General features: G+C 47.8%; 1 long non-coding RNA gene across 1 annotated transcript in view; it reads right to left on the bottom strand.

Moving 5' to 3' along the window:
* LOC139278257 (uncharacterized) overlaps window positions 1-14,291 on the bottom strand; it is a 67,364-nt gene that overhangs the window by 9,966 nt on the left and 43,107 nt on the right. The window lies entirely within an intron of this gene.

The raw sequence follows: 14,291 nt of genomic DNA on the forward strand, positions 1-14,291 counted from the left end.
CTTGTACTTCTGTTCATTTATTTTACACAAAATGGAAATAAAATGAATGGCTTTGTAGGTATCTGTGTCTTGTCTGGGCACTACATTCTACAGGCACCTCCATAGTGCCCATTGACTCCCTCTTAACGATTGTCAGTACCTCACAAATCTCCTCCCTCGTCCCTCTCATGACTGTGGGATAAATACCATCTATCCCTGGGATTTGTTTTAAGCCCATTTAGCCTTTTGAGGACTTGCATCTCATGTATACCATAGTCATTGATTTTATTTGGGGTATCTTTGTTTGGAAAGGCATTTCTTGTATTCGTTCTGGTGAGCACCATCTCGGTTCTCCCTGCAGGATTTGTACAGGCCACGTTTCCGCTTATGGCTCAGTGGGTAACACTCTCGCCTCTGAGTCAGAAGGTTGTGGGTGTTGTTCAGGAGCAGTTCAGAGACTTGAGCACATAATCTAGGCTGACACTCCAGTGAAGTACTGAGGCAGCGCTGCACTGTTGGAGGGGCAATACTGAGCGAATGCTACAATGTCGGAGGTGCTGTCTTTCAGATGAGACGTTAAAACCAAGGCCCCGTCTGCTCTCTCAGGTTCCCATGCCGCTATATCGACAAAGAGCAGGGGAGTTATCCCCGGTGTCCTGGCCAATATTTATCCCTCAATGAAGTCATTTAAACTGATTATGTGGTCATTATCACATTGCTGTTTGTGGGAGCTTGCTGAGCGCAAACTGACTGCCGCGTTTCCTACATTACAACAGTGACTACACTGCAAAAAGCACTTTGTTAGCTGTAAAGCGCTTTGGGAAGTCTGGTGATTGTGAAGGGTGCTATATAAATGCAAGTCTATCTTTCAATTCTTCGAAATAGTGCTGTGGGATCTTGTCCATCTAGACCAGACAGGGCCTTGGTTTAATGTCTTATCCGAAAGTATCATGTATTTAACTGTCATTGTAACCCATGTATAAACTGACCTAAGTTGTACACCGTGAGAACACTGACCACTCGGTGGTGAACTTGTGGGAGACACTCCCAACCTGGACTTTCAGGTATAAAAGGGGAAGCTCCACCCACCTTCATCACTTCAGTGCTGGTGAATAAAGGTTACTGGTCACAGAGTGACCTTCTCTCAAGTATGGGCCTCGTGTGCATTTATACTGTATAGTAAGGACATATCATTGGCGACGTGAAACTGGGATTTAAACCACACGAGCATGGCCACTAGCAGCACAGACGAGAGGTGTTGGTAATGATTGGGACGATTTTACTGAGAGACTACAGCAAAGTTTTGTCACTAAGGAATGGCTGAGACAGGATTCGGCCGACAAACGCAGGGCTCATCTACTGACGGTTTGTGGATCCAGGACGAACTCCCTGATGAAGGACCTTTTGGCACCAGAGAAGCCGGTGGACAAGACTTTTGAAGAGCTCAGTAAGTTAATCGAGGAACACTTTAAACCGACGAGCAGCATGCACATGGCGAGACACCGGTTTTACACGCACCAGCGGTGAGAAGGGCAAAGTGTTCCAGACTTTGTGGCAGACCTCCGGCGACTGGCGAGCCTATGTAAGTTCCCAGATGCATGCAGAGCGGAGATGCTGCGAGACTTTTTTATTGAGGGCATCGGGCACGCTGGGGTTTTCAGGAAACTGATTGAGACCAAAGACTTGACCCTGGAAACGGCGGCTTTGATGGCCCAGACATTTATCTCAGGGGAGGAAAAGACCAGAATGATGTTTGACAAAAATCTTGGTTTAAATGCAGCAAATGGACAGGGAGTCAGCATTGTTAACGCAGCACACAGTTCTCCAGGCAGACAGGGGCAATCGGACATGCCCGAGCATGTAGTCGAACCCAAAAGGGGAATTCAACAGAGACAATGGCTAGCTGAACGGCGATTTATGCCATCACAAGGGACAATGCGGCCAGTAATGGGGCCATCAACATCTGTCAAAGGTGTGCTTAAGGACAGTTACAGAGACAGTCAGAGACGTTCCAACAATGGGTCCTCCAGCTCATGTTGGAGGTGTGGAGGCAAACACACGGCCAGAGCTTGCAGGTATCAGCAATATACCTGCAGAAACTGCAACGTCAGCGGTCACTTGGCACATATGTGCAGGAAGCCTGCAGCCAGGTTGAGGTACGAGGAGGACAGGGACGATGTAAGCCCTACGAGGCCAAATGGACACTGGGGGAAATCGCTGGAAGCTGAAGTTCAGCGAGTTCATGTGGAGCACATATACAGTTCATACACCAGGACGCCACCGATAATGATGAAAGTGCTCCTCAATGCCATCCCAGTATCAATGGAGCTAGACACGGGGGCCAGCCAGTCCCTGATGAGTATCAAACAGTTCGACAAGTTGTGGGCGTCCAAGGCCAGGAGGCCAAAATTATTGCCAATTGCCGCACAGCTACAGACAAATACAAAGGAGATCATTCAGGTGCTAGGCAGCCCCATGGTAGTCGTGACCCACAAAGCTTCGGAGCACAGGTTGCCACTCTGGATTGTCCCGGGGGATGGTCCCGCACTGCTGAGGAGGAGTTGGCTTGCTGTCATGAACTGGAAATGGGGCGATGTCAATGCAATTTCTTCTGTGGAGCGAATCTCATGCTCACAGGTCCTGGACAAATTTGACTCACTATTTCAACCCGGCATTGGCACTTTCATGGGGACCAAGGTAGTGATTCAGATAAACCCGGACGCCAGGCCAGTACACCACAAGGCCAGAGCGGTGCCATACGTGATGTGGGAAAAGATAGAATGCGAACTGGACCGCCTGCTGAGGGAAGGCATCATCTCGCCAGTCGAATTCAGTGACTGGGCGAGCCCAATTGTGCCGGTGCTCAAGGAGGATGGGTCGGTCAGGATATGTGGTGATTACAAGGCCACCATCAATCGGGTGTCACTCCAAGACCAGTACCCACTACTGAGAGCGGAGGAACTCTTTGCAACGCTATCCGGTGGCAAACTTTTTTCAAAACTGGACCTGACCTCAGCTTACATGACCCAGGAGCTGGTGAGTGAGTCAAAGAAGCTGACCACCATCACGACACACAAGGTACAACAGTACAACAGGTGTCCGTTTGGGATTCGCTCGGCCGCCGCGATCTTTCAACGAAATATGGAAAGCCTCCTCAAGTCGATTCCAAGGACAATGGTTTTTCAAGACGACATCCTCATCACGGGTTGTGATACTGAAGAACACCTCCACCACCTGGAGGAGGTGCTACGCAGACTGGACCGGGTAGATCTGCGACTGAAAAAGGCGAAGTGCGTTTTCCTAGCTCCAGATGTAGAATTCCTGGGGAGGAGGGTAGCAGCAGACGGGATCAGACCTACTGCGTCCAAAACAGAAGCGATCCAGAGAGCACCCAGACTCCGTAACACAACGGAGCTGTGTTCGTTCCTGGGGCTCCTGAACTATTTTGGTAACTTTCTTCCCAAATTGAGCACGCTGTTAGAGCCGCTACACGTGCTCCTATGCAAAGGTCGCGAATGGGTCTGGGGGGACAGCCAGGAAAGGGCTTTTGATAGAGCACGAAATTTGTTATGCTCCAACAATCTGTTAACGCTATATGACCCATGTAAGAAACTTGTGTTAATGTGCGACACGTCGTCCTACGGGGTCGGGTGTGTGTTGCAGCATGTTAATGCCAAGGGTCAGTTACAGTCGGTAGTTTATGCCTCCAGAAGTCTGTCCCAAGCAGAACGGGACTACGGGATGGTAGAAAAGGAAGCGCTTGCATGTGTATATGCTGTAAAAAAAATGCACCAGTACCTGTTTGCAGGAAATTTGAGCTGGAGACAGATCACAAACCCCTAACGTCCCTTTTGGCCGACAACAAGGCCATAAATGCAAATGCATCAGCCCGCATACAGAGGTGGGCACTTACGTTAGCCGCCTATGACTATACAATTCGGGACAGACCGGGCACTGAAAACTGCGCCGATGCACTCAGCAGGCTCCCACTAGCCACCACCGAGGGGGCAACCGAGCATGCTGCTGAGATGGTCATGGCTGTTGAAGCCTTCGAAAGCGAAGGCTCACCAGTGACAGCATGTCAGATTAAAGTCTGGACAAATAGAGACCCGCTACTGTCTTTAGTCACGAAATGTGTCCTGAATGGGAACTGGGCAGTCACGTACGGGGCATGCTCTGAGGAATTCAAACCATTTCACAGGCGCAAGGATGAACTCTCGATTCAGGCTGATTGCCTACTATGGGGAAACCGAGCAGTCATGCCCCAGATGGGCAGAGAGATGTTCATCAGAGAACTCCACAATGAGCACCCGGGCATTGTCATGATGAAGGCAATTGCCAGGTCACACGTTTGGTGGCCAGGGATAGATGCAGACGTGCAACTTTGTGTTCACAGGTGCAACAAGTGTGCCCAGCTGGGCAATGCGCCCAGGGAAGCCCCCCTTAGCCCCTGGTCCTGGCCCGCCAAGCCATGGTCACGCATCCATGTGGACTACGCAGGTCCTTTCATGGGAAAAATATTTTTGGTTGTAGTTGACGCCTTCTCCAAATGGATCGAGTGTGACACTCTCAATTCAAGCACATCCTCTGCCAAGGTAGAAAGTCTACGGGCAATGTTCGCCGCCCATGGTCTACCGGACGACTCGGTCAGCGACAATGGCCCGTGCTTTACAAGCATTGAATTCCAGGACTTCATGGCAGGAAATGGTATCAGCCATGTCAGAACGGCATCGTTCAAGCCGGCCTCAAACGGCCAGGCGGAACGAGCAATGCAGATAATCAAACAGGGGATGCTCAGAATCCAAGGGGGTTCCCTACAAAGCCGCTTATCACGCCTCCTGTTGGCCAATAGATCCCAACCACACTCGCTCACAGGAGTTCCACCCGCAGAGCTGCTAATGAAAAGGACGCTCAAAGCCAGGTTATCCCTTATACACCCTACTATAAAATAAATTGTTTAGAGCAGGCGCCAGTCACAATGCGACTACCATAACAGGAATGCGAGGACGCGATGTATTGATGTCAATGACCCTGTTTTTGTCTTTAATTACGCTGCAGGGCCCAAATGGCTTGCAGGCACTGTGATTGCCAAAGAGGGGAATAGGGTTTTGGTAGTTAAACTTACCAATGGACAAATCTGCCGCAAACACTTGGATCAAACTAAAAGGAGGTTCAGCAACCCCATAGAAGAAGCAGAGGAAGAACACGACGTAGAGTTTACTCCACCACAGGTGACCGAACACCGGAACCAAGTGGAGGAGAGCCCAGTCACTGTGGGCAGTCTGGACAGGCCTGAGGCACCGCAAACTGCAGACACTCAGGCCAGCGCCCAACAACCGGAGCCCCAACTCAGGCGCTCTACAAGGGAGCGTAAACCACCAGAGAGACTTAACCTGTGATCCTAATAAGAATTTGTGGGGGAGGTGATGTCATGTATTTAACTGTCATTGTAACCCATGTATAAACTGACCTAAGTTGTGCACCGTGAGAACACTGACCACTCGGTGGTGAACTTGTGGGAGACACTCCCAACCTGGACTTTCAGGTATAAAAGGGGAAGCTCCACCCACCTTCATCACTTCAGTGCTGGCGAATAAAGGTTACTGGTCAAAGAGTGACCTTCTCTCAAGTATGGGCCTCGTCTGTACTGTATAGTAAGGACATATTAGAAAGACGGCATCTCCGACAGTGCAGCACTCCCTCAGTACTTCACTGGAGTGTCAGCCTAGATTTTTGTGCCCAAATCTCTGGAGTGGGACTTGAACCAACAACGTTCCGACTCAGAGGCGAGAGGGCTACCCACTGTCAGAACTACTGTTTTTCAGACGAGGTGTTAAACATCTGTCCTCTTAAGTGGATGCAAAAGATTCCATGGTACTATTCAAAGAAGATCAAGGGAGTTCCCCTGGTGTTCTGCCCAACATTTATCCCTCAACCCATATCACTAAAATAGATGATCTGGTCATTTATCTTACAGAAGATTTTTCGGATTATGCTGTAACTACCTTGTTTAACCACCAGGGTGCTCATCCCCAGGAGTCCCAAGGGATCCCACAATCCGTTGGGCGCACCTGTACTTAAGGAAGCCTCATAGGCTGGAGAGGCACTTTGGAGACCTGTAATAAAGGACTACAGTCATACCTTACTTTGAGTTCACAGTATCTGGTCAGATTCTTTATTCAAGACATAACAACTGGCGACGAGATACAGATGATGAACCCCACTTCAATGATGCAGAGAAAAATGGGCATCCTGGAGAAATCTTTGGAGGGAGATAATTGGAAAACCTTCGTGGAACGACTAGATCAATACTTCATGACCAACGAGCTGGAAGGAGAAGCGAACACTGCCAAACGAAGGGCGATCCTCCTCACCGTTTGCGGGGCACCAACTTATGGCCTCATGAAAAATCTGCCCGCTCCAGCGAAACCTACAGAGAAGTCGTATGATGATTTGTGCACACTGTTCCGGGAGCATTTAAACCTGAAGGAAAGCGTTCTGATGGCGAGGGACAGGTTCTACACGTGCAAGAGGTCTGAAGGCCAGGAAGTGACAAGCTACGTCGCCGAGCTAAGGCACCTTGCAGGACATTGTGAATTTAAAGGACACTTGGAGCACATGCTCAGGGACTTCTTTGTACTTGGCATTGGCCATGAAGTAATACTTTGCAAACTTTTGACTGTAGAGACCCCAACCTTGAGTAAAGCCATAGAGATAGCCCAGGTGTTCATCGCCACCAGTGACAATACCAAACAAATCTCTCAGCACAGGATGCTGCTGCAAGTGCTGTGAACAAAGTAATGTTGTTTTCGAATCGTAACGTACAGGGCAGGCCTCACATGCCTGCAGCTGCACGTCCGCAGATGTCTCAAGAGTCCACCCTCAAGGGTGGTGAATGCAAGGCCATTAACACCTTGTTGGCGTTGCAGGGGTGATCATCGTTTCCATTCATGTCGCTTCAAAGGATATGTTTGCAAAGGCTGTGAAACAATGAGACACCTCCAACATATGTGCAGGCGAGCTGCAAACCCTGCTAATCCTGCAAACCACCATGTTGCAGAGGAGGACAGATCCACGACGGATCACGACAAACCAGAGCTTCAGGCTAAGGAGGCATATGGGGTGCAGACATTTACCACAAAGTGTCCCCCGATAATGCTGACGGTTGAATTAAATGGACTCCCGGTGTCAATGGAGCTGGACACGGGCGCGAGCCAGTCCATTATGAGCAAAAAGACTTTCGATATATTGTGGTGCAGCAAGACCTCAAGGCCAGTCCAGACTCCCATTCATACTAAACTGAGAATGTACACAAAGGAACTGATTCAGGTAATCGGCAGTGCTATCGTAAAGGTCTCCTACGATGGAAGCGGTGCACAATTTACCACCCTGGGTGGTACCGGGCGATGTCCCTACGATGTTCGGCAGGAGTCGGCTAGGAAAGATACGCTGGAACTGGGACGACGTCCGAGCGCTCTCTTCCGTCAATGAATTTTCATGTGCCAAGGTCCTAAACAAGTTCACCTCGCTGTTTGAACCGGGCATCGGGAAATTCCAAGGAACAAAAGTGCAGATCCACTTGATTCCGGGGGCGCTACCCATCCATCACAAGACGAGAGCGGTACTGTAGATGATGAGAGAGAGGGTGGAAATCGAGCTGGACTGGCTGCAATGAGAGGGCATTATTTCGCCAATCGAATTCAACGAGTGGGCCAGCCCAATTGTTCCAGTCCTCAAGGAAGACAGCATCGTCGGAATCTGTGATGATTACAAAGTAACTATCAATCGTTTCTCCCTGCAGGATCAATACCCGCTATCAAAGGTGGACGACCTATTTGCGACGCTGGCGGGAGGAAAAACATTCACGAAGCTGGACTTGACCTCGGCCTTCATGACGCAGGAGCTGGAAGAATCATCGAAGGGCCTCACCTTCATCAACACGCTCAAAGGTCTCTTCATTTACAACAGATGCCCGTTTGGGATTCAATCGGCCACGGCGATATTCCAGAGGAACATGGAAAGCTTGCTGAAGTCAGTCCCACACACCGTGGTCTTCCAGGACAACATCTCGGTTACAGGTCGGGATACCGTCGAGCATCTGCAGAACCTGGAAGAAGTTCTTAGTCGGCTTAATCGTGTGGGGCTCAGGTTAAAACTCGAAGTGCGTTTGCCTGGTGCCTGAAGTGCAGTTCCTGGGGAGAAGAATCACAGTGGACGTCATCAGGCCCACTGATTCGAAGATGGAGGCAATTGAGAACGCACCGAGACCACAGAACGTGACGGAGCTGCGGTCGTTTCTCGGACTCCTGAACTACTTGGTAACTTCTTACCGGGTCTTAGCAAACTGTTAGAACCACTACACTCTTTACTGCGTAAAGGAGATGAATGGGTATGGGGTAAAAGCCAAGAAAATGCCTTTGAGAAAGCTAGGAAACTGTTATGCTCAAACAAATTGCTTGTGTTGTATGATCCATGTAAGCGTTTGGTACTAGCATGTGATGCGTCGTCATACGGTGTCGGGTGTGTATTGTAATAAGCTAATGAATCTGGGAAATTGCAACCGGTTGCTTATGCATCCAGAAGTTTGTCTAAGGCTGAGAGGTCCGATAGCATGATCGAAAAAGAAGCGTTAGCGTGTGTTTATGGGGTAAAGAAAATGCATCAATATCTGTTTGGGCTCAAATTTGAATTAGAAACCGACTATAAGCCTCTGATATCCCTCTTTTCTGAAAGTAAGGGGATAAATACGAATGAATCGGCCCGGATCCAGAGATGGACGATCACGTTGTCTGCATACAACTACGCCATCCGCCACAGGCAAGGCACAGAAAACTGTGCTGATGCTGTCAGTAGGCTGCCATTGCCCACCTCAGAGGAGGAGATGGCACAGCCCGCAGATTTAGTTATGATAATGGAAGCATTCGAGAGTGAGCAATCACCTGTTACCGCATGACAGATTAGAACCTGGACGAGCCAGGACCCCTTACTGCCTTTAGTAAAAAACTGTGTGTTCCACGGGAGTTGGTTTAGCGTTCCGTTCGAGATGCAGGAAGAAATAAAGCCGTACCAGTGGCGCAGAGATTAAATGTCCATACAGGCAGACTGCCTCCTATGGGGTAATGGGTAGTGGTGCCAAAGAAGGGCAGGGACACTTTCATTGGTGATCTCCACAGTACCCACCCAGGCATCGTAAAGATGAAAGCGATAGCCAGATCCCACGTGTGGTGGCCCGTATCGATGCAGACAAATGTAACACATGTTCACAGTTAAACAATGCACCCAGGGAGGTTCCACTAAGTTTATGGTCTTGGCCCTCCAAACCATGGTCTACATAATATAAGAACATAAGAATTAGGAACAGGAATAGGCCATCAAGCCCCTCGAGCCTGCTCCACCATTCAACAAGATCATGGCTGATCTGGCCGTGGACTCAGCTCCACTTACCCGCACTCTCCCCATAACCCTTAATTCCCTTATTGGTTAAAAATCTATCTGTGATTTGAATACATTCAATGAGCTAGCCTCAACTGCTTCCTTGGGCAGAGAATTCCACAGATTCACAACCCTCTGGGAGAAGAAATTCCTTCTCAACTTGGTTTTAAATTGGCTCCCCCGTATTTTGAGGCTGTGCCCCCTAGTTTTAGTCTCCCCGACCAGTGGAAACAACCTCTCTGTCTCTATCTTGTCTATCCCATTCATTATTTAAATGTTTCTATAAGATCACCCCTCATCCTTCTGAACTCCAATGAGTAAAGACCCAGTCTACTCAATCTATCATCATAAGGTAACTCCCTCATCTCCGGTATCAGCCTAGTGAATCGTCTCTGTACCCCCTCCAAAGCTAGTATATCCTTCCTTAAGTAAGGTGACCAAAACTGCACGCAGTACTCCAGGTGCGGCCTCACCAATACCCTGTACAGTTGCAGCAGGACCTCCCTGCTTTTGTACTCCATCCCTCTCGCAATGAAGGCCAACATTCCATTCGCCTTCCTGATTACCTGCTGCACCTGCAGGTAATCAGGGATTCATGCACAAAGACCCCCAGGTCCCTCTGCACCGCAGCATGCTGTAATTTCTCCCCATTCAAATAATATTCCCTTTTACTGTTTTTTTTTCCAAGGTGGATGACCTCACATTTTCCGACATTGTATTCCATCTGCCAAGCCTTAGCCCATTCGCTTAACCTATCTAAATCTCTTTGCAGCCTCTCTGTGTCCTCTACACAACCCGCTTTCCCTTTGTGTCATCTGCAAATTTTGTTACACTACACTCTGTTCCCTCTTCCAGGTCATCTATGTATACTGTAAACAGTTGTGGTCCCAGCACCGATCCCTGTGGGACACCACTAACCACCGATTTCCAACCCGAAAAGGACCCATTTATCCCGACTCTCTGCTTTCTGTTAGCCAGCCAATTCTCGATCCATGCTAATACATTTCCTCTGACTCTGCGTATCTTTATCTTCTGCAGTAACCTTTTGTGTGGCACCTTATCGAATGCCTTTTGGAAATCTAAATACACCACATCCACCGGTACACCTCTATCCACCATGCTCGTTATATCCTCAAAGAATTCCAGTAAATTCGTTAAACATGATTTCCCCTTCATGAATCCATGTTGCGTCTGCTTGATTGCACTATTCCTATCTAGATGTCCCGCTATTTCTTCCTTAATGATAGCTTCAAGCATTTTCCCCACAACAGATGTTAAACTAACCGGCCTATAGTTACCTGCCATTTGTCTGCCCCCTTTTTTAAACAGAGGCGTTACATTAGCTGCTTTCCATTCCGCTGGTACCTCCCCAGAGAATTTTGGTAGATTATAACGAATGCATCTGCTATAACTTCCGCCATCTCTTTTAATACCCTGGGATGCATTTCAGCAGGACCAGGGGACTTGTCTACCTTGAGTCCCATTAGCCTGTCCAGCACTACCCCCCTAGTGATAGTGATTGTCTCAAGGTCCTCCCTTCCCACATTCCCGTGACCAGCAATTTTTGGCATGGTTTTTGTGTCTTCCACTGTGAAGACCGAAGAAAAATAATTGTTTGAGGTCTCAGCCATTTACACATTTCTCATTATTAAATCCCCCTTCTCATCTTCTAAGGGACCAACATTTACTTTAGTCACTCTTTTCCATTTTATATATCGGTAAAAGCTTTTACTATCTGTTTTTATGTTTTGCGCAAGTTTACTTTCGTAATCTATCTTTCCTTTCTTTATTGCTTTCTTAGTCATTTTTTGCTGTCGTTTAAAATTTTCCCAATCTTCTAGTTTCCCACTAACCTTGGCCACCATATACGCATTGGTTTTTAATTTGATACTCTCCTTTATTTCCTTGGTTATCCACAGCTGGTTATCCCTTCTCTTACCGCCCTTCTTTTTCACTGGAATATATTTTTGTTGAGCACTATGAAAGAGCTCCTTAAAAGTCATCCACTGTTCCTCAATTGTGCCACCGTTTAGTCTGTGTTCCCAGTCTACTTTAGCCAACTCTGCCCTCATCCCACTGTAGACCCCTTTGTTTAAGCATAGTATGCTCGTTTGAGACATTACTTCGGTCACCCTCAATCTGTATTACAAATTCAACCATACTGTGATCACTCATTCCGAGAGGATCTTTTACTCGGAGATCATTTATTATTCCTGTCTCATTACACAGGACCAGATCTAAGATAGGTTCTGTAACATACTGTTCTAAGAAACAATCCCGTATGCATTCTATGAATTCCTCCTCAAGGCTATCCCGTACGATTTGATTTGACCAATCGATATGTAGGTTAAAATCCCCCATGATTACTGCCGTTCCTTTTTCACATGCCTCCATTATTCCCTTGATTATTGTCCGCCCCACCGTGAAGTTATTATTTGGGGGCCTATAAACTATGCCCACCAGTGACTTTTTCCCCTTACTATCTCTAATCTCCACCCACAATGATTCAACATTTTATTCATTCGAGCCAATATCGTCTCTCACAACTGCCCTGATATCATCCTTTATTAACAGAGCTACCCCACCTCCTTTCCCTTCTTGTCTATCTTTCCGAATCATCAGATACCCCTGTATGTTTAATTCCTAGTCTTGGCCACCCTGCAACCACATTTCTGTAATGGCCACTAAATCATACCCATTTGTAATGATTTGTGCCGTAAACTCATTTACTTTATTTCGAATGCTGCGTGCGTTGAGGTAGAGTGTTTTAATACTAGATTTTAAACCATGATTTTTAGTTTTGACCCCTCCTGCAGCCCCTTTATATTCATACATATTGTCCCTTCCTGTCACCTTGTGGTTTACACTTACCCCAGTGCTACTCTGCTCTGTTGCCTCCTGCCTTTTGCATTCTTTCTTGGGGTCCTGTTCATTTGAGCTCTCACCCACTCTAACTAGCTCAGAGCCCTCTCCTGGATTCCGAATACTCCTCGCATTGAGGCACAGAGCTTTCATGCTTGCCTTTTTATTACACTTTGACCCTTCAAAATTTTGCTGTACAGTGGCCCTTTTTGTTTTTTGCCTTGGGTTTCTCTGCCCTCCACTTTTACTCATCTCCTTTCTGTCTTTTGCTTCTGTCTCCATTTTGTTTCCCTCTGTCTCCCTGCATTGGTTCCCATCCCCCTGTCATATTAGTTTAACTCCTCCCCAACAGCACTAGCAAACACTCCCCCTCGGACATTGGCTCCGGTCCGTCCGGTTTGCACCTAAGGTCCATGTCGACTATGCAGGCCCGTTCTTGGGAAAAATGTTCCTAGTGGTTGTAGATGCGTACTCCAAATGGATTGAATGTGAGATCATGTCGGCAAGCATGTCCACTGCCACCATTGAAAGCCTGCGGGCCATGTTTGCCACGCACGGCCTGCCTGATGTCCTTGTGAGTGACAATGGGCCATGTTTCACCAGTGCTGAGTTCAAAGAGTTCATGACCCGCAATGGGATCAAACATGTCACATCTGCCCCGTTTAAACCAGCGTCCAATGGTCAGGCAGAGAGAGCAAACAATCAAGCAGAGCTTGAAGAGGGTAACTGAAGGCTCACTGCAGACTTGCCTATCCCGAGTCCTTCTTTGTTACCGCACAAGACCCCACTCGCTCACTGGGGATCCCCCTGCTGAACTGCTCATGAAAAGGGCACTTAAGAGAAGGCTCTCGTTAGTCCACCCTGATCTACACGTAGAGAGCAGGCAGCTTCAACAGAATACATACCAGGATTGTGCAAATGTGTCACGTGAAATCGAGATTAATGATCCTGTATTTGTGTTGAACTATGGACAAGGTCCCAAGTGGCTTCCCGGCACTATTCAAACTTCCAAATGGACTCACCTACAGGAAATACTTGGACCAAACCAAACTCAGATTCACAGACTATCCAGAGCAACCCACAATAGACTCTACCTTTGTTGACCCAACACACACACAAGTGGCAACCGACCCAGCGGTTGACCACGAGCCAGCAGTGACTAGTGGGGTACCGCAAAGTTCTGTGCTGGGGCTCCAGCTGTTTACATTGTACATTAATGATTTAGACGAGGGGATTAAATGTAGTATCTCCAAATTTGCGGATGACACTAAGTTGGGTGGCAGTGTGAGCTACGAGGAGGATGCTATGAGGCTGCAGAGTGACTTGGATAGGTTAGGTGAGTGGGCAAATGCATGGCAGATGAAGTATAATGTGGATAAATGTGAGGTTATCCACTTTGGTGGTAAAAACAGAGAGACAGACTATTATCTGAATGGTGACAGATTAGGAAAAGGGGAGGTGCAACGAGACCTGGGTGTCATGGTACATCAGTCACTGAAGGTTGACATGCAGGTACAGCAGGCGGTTAAGAAAGCAAATGGCATGTTGGCCTTCATAGCAAGGGGATTTGAGTACAGGGGCAGGGAGGTGTTACTACAATTGTGCAGGGCCTTGGTGATGCCACACCTGGAGTATTGTGTACAGTTTTGGTCTCCTAACTTGAGGAAGGACATTCTTGCTATTGAGAGCGTGCAGCAAAGGTTCACCAGACTGATTCCCGGGATGGCGGGACTGACATATCAAGAAAGACTGGGTCAACTGGGCTTGTATTCACTGGAGTTCAGAAGAATGAGAGAGGATCTCATAGAAACATTTAAAATTCTGACGGGTTTAGACAAGTTAGATGCAGGAAGAATGTTCCCAATGTTGGGGAAGTCCAGAACCAGGGGTCACAGTCGAAGGATAAGGGGTAAGCCATTTAGGACCGAGATGAGGAGAAACTTCTTCACCCAGAGAGTGGTGAACCTGTGGAATTCTCTACCACAGAAAGTTGTTGAGGTCAATTCACTAAATATATT

The sequence above is a fragment of the Pristiophorus japonicus genome, chromosome 1 (genome assembly GCF_044704955.1).
Source record: "Pristiophorus japonicus isolate sPriJap1 chromosome 1, sPriJap1.hap1, whole genome shotgun sequence".
Taxonomy (NCBI): Eukaryota; Metazoa; Chordata; class Chondrichthyes; family Pristiophoridae; genus Pristiophorus; species Pristiophorus japonicus.